Raw genomic sequence first — 12,347 nt, 5'->3', positions numbered from 1 at the left:
GATCTATGCTATGTTCTATAACGTCTCCCACCTAACTGTCTCACCCCTCCTCCCCTTGGGTCAGCCACCTAGCCTTCCTCCCATCCCTCCCAGCCTCTCTGGCAAATGTCTCCCTAATAAATCCTTTCATACTCAGTCCTTTGGTTGCATCATTCTCACAGAGGATGACCATATGATCCCCTGGAATCTGGGGTTAGAGAAGGAAGAAAGGTGTTCTTAATACAATTCTGAAGTCCTCCTCTATGAAAGGATATGTCCCAGCCATCCCAGGGGACCATGTGGAGATAATCACAGACAGGAGAAGAAGGTTCATAAGGTTTATTAGTGGGGCCATAATTCCCACGGGAGAGGGAGCTACAGGGCATCTTCACCTTATCCAGGTGGCAGCTTTTCTCTTTGGGGGTAAAGGGGAAGTAGGTAGGTAATGAGTAGGAGTGGCTCATTAGGTATGGATGGATCTGGGGGCTAATGGGAGGAGCTGAAGCTAGGGAAAAGCTAACACTCTAGGTATCAATCCACACTTTGAACATTAAGGATCAAATACAACCTCTCACTGGAATGAAATATAAGCAATGTTTCTGACTATCAGGGTAATCCTTCATCTGACCCAGAATTTACATTTATAGACAGGAAGGGCCAAGGTAGGAAACCAATATTGAGGTGCCAGACTTTGAAGTCAGGCCCCACCACGTGAACCCCATTTTAGAATCGAACCCTGAGCCAATCAGATTTGTACCTGTGTTCTAATCTTGCTTGCACAGCTGATTGTTGTAACCTTGTTCTTTGCCTTTATAAGCCCTGTGTAATCACAGCTCGAGGCTCCCTCCTAACCTCCGCTGTGTCGGTGGGTAGGACGAGGCCCGAGTTGGCAGCTCGTTAAATAAAGCCTTGCCTTGCTTTTGCATTTCGGAGTGTCTGAATCTCGGTGGTCTTCTTGGGGGTGGTCTTGCAACTTGGCACAACATTTGGGGTTTCGTCCGGGATGGCCCCAGAGACCCCGAGATCCCAGACTCCGAAGGTAAGAAAACAGCGCTGTTCATTTGTCTTGTCCTGTAATTTGTCTGTCTGTTTTGCTTTTGCTTATACTTGTAGGGCGCGAGTCAGTTTGGTTTTTGGCCAGAACTGACCAGGAGGGCCTCCTAAAGGAGACTCAACCCGCCCACCTTGTACTTGGGTCTGCTCCTTCTGCTTATCTGGCAGGAGGTTGTGGGCCAACTTGGGTCCACTCCTCCCGTACCCTGGCAGGAGGTTGTGGGCCAACTTGGGAGATCTCCAACTCATAACTCGGGTCCACTCCTTCTGCACCCTTGCAGGAGGTTGTGGGCCAACTCGGGTCCACTCCTTCTGCACCCTTGCAGGAGGTTGTGGGCCAACTCGGGTCCACTCCTTCTTACAGGAGGTTGTGGGCCAACTCGGGTCCATTCCTTCTGCACCCTTGTAGGAGGTTGTGGCCCAGCTTGGGAGATCTCCAACTCGTAGCTTTTCTTAGGCCTGTGTGTTTTCCTCCTTTTGTATTAATTGTTTGTTTTTTGTAGCCTTTTGGACTGAACATCTGATCAGCGCTATGGATAACGTTCTATCTTGAGGACCTCCATCTAACCCCCTAGACTTGATCCTAGCTCACTGGAGGGAGGTTAAGGAGATAGCTCATTTTTGTGTGTTTCTTTCTTGCACTGTGCCTGACTGACAAACGGATGATGGGGAACGTTCCTTCCACTCCCCTGGACTTGACTTTAGCTCACTGGAAAGATGTACAGGTGACAGCCCACAATCAGTCAATCAGTGAGAATGTCCGCAAAAAAGAACTCTAGGGGGACCCCACACCCAGCCTTCTTAAGCAGAAAATTGTTTGGTGCGCTAAAATGTTTTACTAAGACTAAAAATGTTTTACTAAAACTATCAAGCCCTGGAAAATGAGGCTGGAGAATGCTAAAATCATTTGTTAAAGGTTTTTGTCTTAAAATGTACGGCCAATGCTTATTCAGCGCGCTTTAAGATCTTTTGAAAATGTATGTGTGTGTGCATGTGTGAGTGTGAACATGTTCAAGACTGCAGTATGATGCAAAACTAAGTTTAAATTCAAAGGTCTTCATGCCATGCAGTAACTGGGACGGAAGAAAAAAAAAAAAAAAGAGGCTCTTTTGAAACAAGCAGCCCGTAAGCAAAGGGTGGCACCTGGTTTCAGATTACCTGTGAGCTTCAGTTTTTCTGATGCAGATAAAAGCTAAAGTGTTGTGTTAGTGGTAAAAAGGCTTTGGAAATCAAGAATACATTTCTAGATAAGAAATTTGGAAGTAAAATTGTCCTAAATAATTATTGCAAAGTGAGAAAAGGAGAATTATGGCTACCAAAATGTTTAATTGCCATTCCAGCTTCTTTGTAGGTTTTTTTGTAACAGTTTCCAGCAGGCCCACAGAGAAGCACAGGTGATTCCTACAAGTTTGTCAAGATCTAATACTGACCCTTAATAAGTTCCAGGTAAGAGAGCATGCTTAAAAACTACTTCTGTGTGGACCACCTTGTTGCTTATAATTGGAGTAAAGTGGCCCCTTATAAGACTCATTGATCTGAATCTGCGGTTCGAAGCCAGCCCGGGCAAAGAAAGGTCCCTGTGAGAGACTTGTCTCTAATCAGCCAGCAGAGTGCTGGGAACGGAGTGGTGTGGAGCTCAAAAGTGGTACGGTGCTAGTCTTGAGCTGGAGAGCTGAGGGACAGCACTCAGGCCCTGAGTCCAAGTCGAAAGTCACTCCTCCTGGGACAAAAGTGATGGAGCATCCAGAGGCAGTAAGCCACTGCTTGGATGGCAGAGATGGTGTCAGATCCTAGAGTCACTACTGTTGGCCTTTCAAAAGTTAAAGCCGGGAAGTCCTAGAAGAATAGTTCATAAGCATGCCTTTCCAATGCCCATGTCTGTCTACTGGGCAGGAATTTGCCAGTCATCTGTGATAGTGGTTAGTAAGGGTAAGTTTGTCAAATGAGAGGATAGATTAAAATCTCACCCCCCGCATTTACTCAAAGCCCTGACTGGCAGTGAGAATTTTAAGCTCATACATCTGTTTAGTAAAGAAAGCTTGTAGACCTGAGATTGTGTCCTTATTGAGATCTGTTAAAGGCCTGCAAAGGTATATTGTTAAAAATTGCAAGATCTGTCAGCTTACCAATGCCCCCAATCAACAGATTACTAAAGGAGCTCGCCTCTGTGGGAATAGGCCAGGCGTGTATTGGGAAGTAGATTTCACAGAAATTACAAATATTTGCTAGTTTTTGTAGACACCTTTTCAGGATGGGTTGAAGTCTATCCAACAAAGCATGAGACTGCGAATGTAGTGGCTAAGAAGATCCTGAAAGAAATCCTACCCAGGAGACTGAACTCCTTAGAACCACGGTGGAAGGGACCCTAGACGGCATCGCCACTTGGGTTCATTGCTTCCACGCCAGGCCAGCTGACCCCTTTGCCCTGGATGACAACTACCGTGATGGAACATGGGAGGTCTCCAAGCACCCAACTCAGCCGCTTTGCCTTCGCCTCAAGACTGAGACTAAGGTTATAGGTTCCTGGCTAGGTAAGGTCTACGCCCCTGAGTCAGCCTGAAGAAGTTACAGAAGATGGATGATCTTCACCCATCAGCCCCCCTTTAAAACCGAGGGACCAGAGTTATTTTCGGATACTACTTTTGGCCCTACTGGCCCATGCCTTACCTCTATATCATCCCCTAGACATGCAAGCCATTGAAATGGACAGAATGGAGCCATGATTGGCTCCCAAGGTACCAAAAAGAAAAAGGGGGAAATGAGGTGCCAGACTTTGAAGTCAGGCCCCACCACGTGAACCCCATTTTAGAATCGAACCCTGAGCCAATCAGATTTGTACCTGTGTTCTAATCTTGCTTGCACAGCTGATTGTTGTAACCTTGTTCTTTGCCTTTATAAGCCCTGTGTAATCACAGCTCGAGGCTCCCTCCTAACCTCCGCTGTGTCGGTGGGTAGGACGAGGCCCGAGTTGGCAGCTCGTTAAATAAAGCCTTGCCTTGCTTTTGCATTTCGGAGTGTCTGAATCTCGGTGGTCTTCTTGGGGGTGGTCTTGCAACTTGGCACAACAATATGACATAAGCAAGGGAACAGATCCCAAGTCATTTCTGTGCCTGATTTGGCAATAGGCCTTACCCCCCATAATTTTTTTTGAAGATGGTATGTTTTTGTGCTAGTAATAGGGCTTAAACTCAGGGCCTCACTTGGCTTTTGTGCTCAAGGCTGGCCCTCTACCACTTGAGCCACAGCTCCACTTCTAGATTTTTAAAGGTTAATTGAAGATGAGAATCTCCTGGACTTTTCTTGCTCAGGCTAGCTTTTGAACCTCAATCCTCAGATCTCAGCCTCCTGAACAGCTAGGATTACAGGCATGAGACACCAGCACCCAGCTAGATCCCATAATTTTTATTTCAAAACGTTCACTTTTTTATTTGTTTGTTGAGACAGGGTCTCACTATGTAGCCCAAGGTGGCCTCTAATTTGAGATCTTCCTTCCTCAGCTTCTTGAGATTACAGCATGAGCCCACCCCCCTTACCTACAATTTTTTACTTTTTAATTCCTTAATTTTGCACTGATTTTCAAAAATGATTCGTAGATCCTTCTAAATCTGCTTTTAAAAAAAGGGTCTTAGAAATTCAGATTGGAAGCTTACCAACTCAGAGATATAATAAAATGTCCTGGTGAATTCTTTATCCAAGCAGCTCAGATGAGGTTCTTCTGTGGCTTTTTTCTCATTCTTGTGTCTGCCTTGTCACCACAGGTTAATGAAATACACCAATAAATGCTCCTGTCTCTTTGCTTTTACTCCACAGAGAACTTGAAGAAAAAGCTAAGGGAATCAATTCACCAGGAAGCCCATGTAGTTTTTGAGGATAGCCAGCAGATGGCAGTAGCAACTAATGAGAAAAAACTGAATACTCTGCCTCTCTCTCAACTTCTCATTGTCCTCAGGATATAATGTGATGCTTATGAAAATGATTTCCTTCTTTCAAAAACACACAGTCCAAACAGAAAGTAACCTCATCCTGCAGATAAAGGATGTTTGTGCTTTTCAAAGATGTCAAACTCTCCCAGATATCTTTAGAAAACATCAGCCTTCCCCAGAAATCAACCCTTGGATAGGAAGAGGTGTGTAAAAGGGGAAGCACCCAGCCAAGCTACCAGCCTGATCCAACACTACTGAGGAAGGCTGAACCTGCAGGAAGTTCTGCAACTGGCAATCGGAAGCTGAGCCACAGAGGAGGTGAGAACCTCAGCCTCCCAAGTCTGAGTCCCTGCAGCCCCCCACTGGCACAGAAGCACACACCTTAGATGTCAGTGTCAATGGCAAGAGTGCCAGATTTAAAACAGTTGTGTGACTGCTTGGACCATGAGAGGTTCTGAGGGAAAGAAAGGGAAACTGTTAGGTAGAAAGCAATAAAAATGGTGAATCCAACAGGTGACAGACAACATGTGGCCCATCATGGTGTATCTTGGTCCTATAGTGCCTCAGGCTTCTGCTCAATTGATTCTTCCCATAAGAATTATTGGTTGGGTGCCTGCCCAACCAATGAAAAAAACCAGAGTCGTACATGCATAAGCAATCAAGCAATCAGGGCAAAGCCCCATGGAGATGTGTGAGGAGGTCCATATGATAAAAAAACCTCCCTCAGAAGAAAGGAATCCTTGGGCTCATCTTTGGGGCCTCTCTCCCCAGAGTGTCTTCCTACTTTTACAGCTTTCCTTTCACTTTCAAATAAATGTGCTCTGTCTGCTTTAAACACTTTTCTTACTTTTTAATTTGTTAATGGATGAGAAAGTGAGCTCATACCCATAGACAGACGACATCTGAAGATTTGGGAAGCCACAATGAGGTGTTACCTTGGGGCAGCTTGGGGCAGCTCTGGGCAGCGGGCACCACTGACAGGTTTGAAAGCTGGGAGTGCTCTGTCTCAGGGAATGTGGAAGAAGGTAGGGAGGGCGGCATTATGCAGATTTCCTGCCCTCAACTTTAGCACCAGGCCACATTTTCTCAACAATACTAAAGAAGGCTAGAATATTCCCTTCTGCTGCAAAAGGGAAGTAGTTTCTATTGCCCCAATTTTCACCTTGGTTTTTTGTTTTGTTTTGTTTTCTTTTGTTTTTGAGGCAGGTCAGCCTTCAATCCTCATACCACAAGGACAGAATGGTGGTGGCCTAGTTCTATGGATGCAGCATCCCAGGAGGACAGCTTCCATGAGTGTCAATTAAGGAAATAGTTCCTACCTCAAGGTTATTGTGACAACTAAATGAAGCTTTATGTGTTAGTAAGTCAGTAACTTAAGCCCATAAACAGTAGTGATCACAGGCAAGGAACCTGTGCTGGGAAGTGGTCAGAAGACAGTGCACAGTTGCCAGCCACACTGAGAGAGTCCTGTGGCTTCCACACCCAACTGGTTTACACACACATACACATACACACATCACATACCATATAGACACACAATACACACATATACATGCCACATATATATACCATACACACACATGCACATAGCACACACATATATATACCACCACACACAGCAGCCTTCATATACACATACACATGCTGCATACCAACCTACGCTGAGGGACACATACCAAACTACACACACACACACACACACACACACACAGAATGGCTCCCTCCTCCATCCCATATACACCAGCCACATCTACTGTCACTCCTCTGCTTCTGTTCACATGTCCTAGAAACTGTTCTTATTGCCTGCATATGCTTGAGCAGGCCCCCAGGGGCTCAGCCAGGGGGCTCTGGGCCCACTGCCAGGGCTCCCCTCAGCAAACCTCCATTTCCCTTGTGGCCAGAGAAAAGTCATCCTTTGGTGCTGAGAGTCCTCACTGAGAATGTTGGTCCTAAAATCCTGAGACCGAGCTGAGCTGTAGCACTGGCCTGCAGCACAGGGGGAGGGAGGCAGGTCCTCACAGAGCCACACAGTGAAAAGCTACTACTGAGAATGCCAATTTCACCCCAATAGGCACAGAAAATAAGCCTGCCCCAGCCTTAGGCCCTTAGCTGGAGAAATAATTCACCCATTGTTGAGATCCCTGGGGTAAATGACCTCCTCACCCAACAATCTCCTAGGAACTGCGCCATTTTCCAGGGCCAAGCCAGGAATTCACCATCAGTCACCTAGGCTTCTTGCAATTGATGTTGCAGTCCTTCCTCACAAGGCTGGGTTAAAAAGGTTCAGCCATCTCTACGGGAAGCTTACGATATTCTAAAATGGCCATGTGCCAGGCGTAGATGGGATTCCTCAGTCAGTTTGCAGCACCTGGAGCTCTGACCACAGTGTGTGAGGAGGAAAGGGTATGTTTCTAAGACTCTCTGAAAAGCCAGTGGCACCTACACTAATCCTGCAATGAGCTTGGAAAGGCAAGAAAAGACTGGCATGTTTGAGGAACTAGGTCATGCTCAGAGTAACTGCAGAGTCAGTGAGGTCACAGAAAACAGAAGGAGAAGAACCAGAAGATGCAACGAGCTCACTCCAATGCTGGAGAATTTGGGGAGTCAGGCTGGTTGCTTAGATTTTACACAAAGCATAATGGGTTACCACCTAAAGCTGTTAAAGTAGAAGAGTCACCTAACCAGAAGGATTAACCCCCAACTTCCATTGGGGAATGGGCCAACAAAGGAAAAAAGGACCTGGCGAGGAGACACCCCATGCTCTTGGCTTTAGCATTGGGAATGGGACCCGTGGGAGCAGGAGAGGGGTACTGGTACAAGATGCCTACAGGGAACTTAATTCTTGTCAGGGAGCCTCTTTCAGGTGGGAATCACATTCAACATCTGCATTGGGGTTCTTGGGAATATAACTTCCTCCAAGCATGCATTTCTGTCTATCTCCATCCCCTGCTACATAGATTTGGCCATCGTGTCTTTCTAAAAGTAAAGGAAGCATAGACGTGCACCTGCTAAAGTTAAAAGAGTACAATAAGTTTAGATATATTCATTATTAAAACTATGAGCTAAATCAAGAGAACTATAGTAAGTTCAGATTCCTAATCAGAAGTAAGTCAATATGGGCAGAGATTGTCAATGAGGTTTGGTGTGTGTGTGTGTGTGTGTGTGTGTGTGTGTGTGTGTGTGTGTGTGTGTAAGAGGGAGAGGGAGAAAGAGAGAGAGAGAGAGAATGTTGAGGCTTGAACTTAGGGTCTAGACACTGTCAATTAGTTTTTTTGTTCAAGGCTGGTGCTCTACCACCTGAGCCATAGCTCTACTTCTGGCTTTTGGGTAGGTAATTGGAGATAAAAGCTTCACAGACTTTCCTGCCTGGCTTAGAACCTCCATCCTCAGATCTCAGCCTCCTGACTAGTTAAGATTACAGGCTTTTCCTATCTCTCTTGAAGCCAGGATATTTTATACAATCTTCCTCAGATGTCTGTCCTATTAGCCATCAAGAAATTTTGAGGGGCTGGGGATATAGCCTAGTGGCAAGAGTGATACACGAGGCCCTAGGTTCGATTCCCCAGCACCACATATACAGAAAACGGCCAGAAGCGGTGCTGTGGCTCAAGTGGCAGAGTGCTAGCCTTGAGCAGGAAGAAGCCAGGGACAGTGCTCAGGCCCTGAGTCCAAGGCCCAGGACTGGCAAAAAAAAAAAAAAAAGAAAGAAAGAAATTTTGAGGTTTTATGTGGTAGCACAAGCCTATAATCCCAGCCCTCTGGAAGGCAGGCAAGAGGATCAAAAGTTCAAGGCCAGCCTGGGCTCTGTAGACAGCCCATCTTCAAAAAGGTCTTCAGCTGTTAACCTCAGGATTTTCCTCCTTACCTCAGAAGCTCACTGTCTGGGCTTTACTGCTCCCAAATAGGCCATGACAGCTGTGTGGTGCAGCAAATCTAAGGCATGGGGGCTTCAAAGCATGAGAGGTGCAAGTGTTCCTTTTAAAGTCAGTGAAATATGGGCCCCAAGTTTAATATGCACTTCATTGTCTTCTATGTCTCTACACTCTGTCCCTCGAGCCAGATATATTTTTATCTTTGGTCATAGGGCTTGAACTCTGGGCTTGGGCCCTGTGTCTGAGCTGTTTTGCTCAAGGCTGGCATTCTACCCTTTGAGCCACAGCTCCACTTCCAAGTTTCTAGTGATTAATTGGAGATAAGAGTCTCATGGGGACTTTTCTTCTCAGACTGGATTTTTGAACTGTGACCCTCAGATCACAGCCTCCTGAGTGGTTAGAAGTACAGGTGTGAGCCACTGGCAACTGGCCAGATTTTTTTTTTAAGTTACCCTAAAATAACCCTTAGGAAAGAAGGAAATGCCAACATCTGTAATAAAGAGTAGGAAACAAATAGATTGAAAAAATGGCAAGCCCAAGATTTTGACTTTGCATCCTTGTGAACTTTCCAGCATGAGCAGCATGAGACAGCTGGAAGTAGGCTGAGCCTGGTTCAGAAGCTGGGGGGGAGGGGGGCTCACTGCAGAAACAGAAAGGCCGGCCTTGAGGTCAGGCAGGCAGAGCTGGGGCTGCAGAGTGGCTTTCTCATTTCACTTGCCCAGTGATGCTCATGTTACCTCATCTCTCTAAGCTCCAAACTGCTCATCTGTTAAAAGGATGAGTCCAGCATAGCCAGGCTTGTCAGAGTGGAAGCAAAGCAATGCATGTAAATGCCATGAATGAATGCCAAGTATATCATGATCTCTGTGTCTCCCCCACTCCCTGCACTTTGTATGCAGCCCCAGGAATCACCCCAAAGGCTGAAAAGTAAAGCAGAGCAGCCCTGAAAAAAAAAGGCGAAGGGAAGGAAAGAGAGATATGGGAGGGAAAGAAGAGAGAGGGAAGGAAAGAGAGGAAGGAAAGGAAAGAAATAGAGTGGGGAGGAAGGAAGCAAGGAAGGTAAGAAGGGAGGGAGGGAGGGAGGGAGGGAAAGCACCATTCTTCTGATTTCCCTGGGGTTCATAGATGGGCATAGATCATCATCATCATTATTTTATCGTTACTTTGCCCTCAACAACAAACAATGATCTTCCTCAGTGCACATGACTCACATCAACAGAACAACAAGTTCCATCCTGCCCTACGGTATTCATGGATGGAGTTGAAGCCTCTTCTACATCCTGTGGAAACAAGTCCAGTCAAGAGAAGACATCAGGGAATGACACAGCCCATCCTAGCCCAGTTTGCTCTCCCCACCCTGCCTTAGGCACACCTGCAGTAGTGTTCTGCCCATGTGCAATGCCCTAATCATGCACATGCAAATCTATCTCTGCCTTCCAGGAACCCAGCAAACCTTCTTTTCTAGACTTGGTTCCAGGAAAGGTGAGGCCCAACCACAGCAGGCACAAAGCCCAAAGCACAATCCCAGACTCAGCAGGACTTGCTTCATCATGGCTTTCTAATCTCTATGAAGGAGTCATGGGCTTAACTGCTCTAGAAGTGAGTGGTGAAGACTCAGGATTAGGGGAAGGCAGCTGTTTTGTATGTATCGATGAAAGGATGGAACATGGAAGGAACACTAAATTAATTGTGGGTAACCTTCTAGCACACCCTTAGCAAGCCATGTTCTAGGAGCTTGGTTTCCATCATTATACAGCCCTTCTTAAATATATTGGGTAGGGGGGCTGGGAATATGGCCTAGTGGCAAGAGTGCTTGCCTCCTACACATGAAGCTCTCTGTTCGATTCCCCAGCACCACATATATGGAAAACGGCCAGAAGGGGCGCTGTGGCTCAGGTGGCAGAGTGCTAGCCTTGAGTGGGAAGAAGCCAGGGAAGGTGCTCAGGCCCTAAGTCCAAGGCCCAGGACTGGCCAAATATATATATATATATTGGGTAGGGCTGGGAATGTGGCTTAGTTGTAGAGTACTTGCCTAGCACATATGAAGCCTGAGTTTGATTATTCATTATCACATACACAGAAAAGGCTGGAGGTGGCACTGTGACTCAAGTGGTAGAGTACTAGCTATGAGCAATAAAACCTTAGGGACAGTGCTCAGGCCCTGAGTTCAAGCCCCAAGAGTGGCACATATGTGTGTGTGTGTGTAGGGTTATTTACATCTGTAATAGCAGTGGGACCTCTTTCCTTTGTTGATCTGAGCCTTTCTTGATTTCTCCACCAAACTCCATGTATCTCGCTCCTGTTGAGGAGATCCAGGACTCAACCTGGCTCATTACAATACTCCACTGGCCTTAGATGGTGTTGACCCAAAAGCAGAGCTTTGTTTGGAAAGGCAATACAGGGAGCAAAAAAAAGGAAGATGGAAAAGTCACTCTACAAATGTGTTATCAAGTTGGCCATCAAAACTATGTCCATAGAAAGGTTATGCCAAGGATCTCAGACAACCTGTAGAGCAAACCTTACAATCAGCTGCCTGAGGAATGAGACCAGCAGCATGTATCCACTGACTGCTGTGGCCAGTCCCATGGCTTCATATTTCCAGGGTGAGCATTAGTGAGTGGTGGGCAGGGTCCATGTATTTTCTTCCCTAAGGATTAGAGGAATGTCAGTAGGAAGCAAGGACAGACGGAGCCAAGGATACACACTCTCAGCACTAATCATATTGAGGCCTTGGCTAAAAAGAATTGTGAGAAAATGCATAGACTGATGCCATATATGGATCAGGAATGGGGGTAGGGGTGTTTGTGTGCACATGTGTGTGTATACATATATATGTGTATACATGTGATCTGTTGTGGTGTGTGTGCATTGAAGAAAACCTATTTCCCTTCTACCCAAAGTTTTCTAAAAGTGTCTGATTATCAGGGAGAGGAAAAGAGAAAAGAACTTTCTTTCCCTTCACTCCTAAAAACAGAAGAGTTTGGAGTGGAATATTGGAACACAGTATTTCTTAATTCTGTCCAATTGACACTGACCCATGACCCTGTGGGAATGCTCAGAGAGTAGAGGCCTTGTCCCTCACTCCAGAGCAACAGTTCCCTACCTGTCGGGGATGGCTATACCTTTAAGACCTGGGGTTGCTTGGCTATTAGCCACTCCTACCTTCTCCCCGGGTCTGGACCCCCCCCCACCCCCGGAAGAGGGAGCTAAGCCAGCCCCACCCTCTGTCTGTAAGCACGTGTGCCACCATGGCGCCAGTCTGAGCCCAGGGGCCCAGTCCTGGGGGGACTGTGATCTCCGCCTCTGCCGGAAGTTCCATGACATCACCGTGATGGACAGTTCATCAGCCAGTTGTTAATACCCAGTTAGTCCCTCCGCTTCCTGCCACCATTACTGTTATATAAACCCCTCCCCTGAATAAAACTTTGGGAAGCTCCTGAAGCTTACTCTGAGATGTCCACGAGTACCTGGTCTCCTTGACAAGTATGTGGGGGGAGGGCATTCTCGCGGCCACACCCGT

The sequence above is a fragment of the Perognathus longimembris genome, chromosome 6 (genome assembly GCF_023159225.1).
Source record: "Perognathus longimembris pacificus isolate PPM17 chromosome 6, ASM2315922v1, whole genome shotgun sequence".
NCBI classification, from domain to species: Eukaryota; Metazoa; Chordata; class Mammalia; order Rodentia; family Heteromyidae; genus Perognathus; species Perognathus longimembris.
This window is presented reverse-complemented; position numbering follows the sequence as displayed.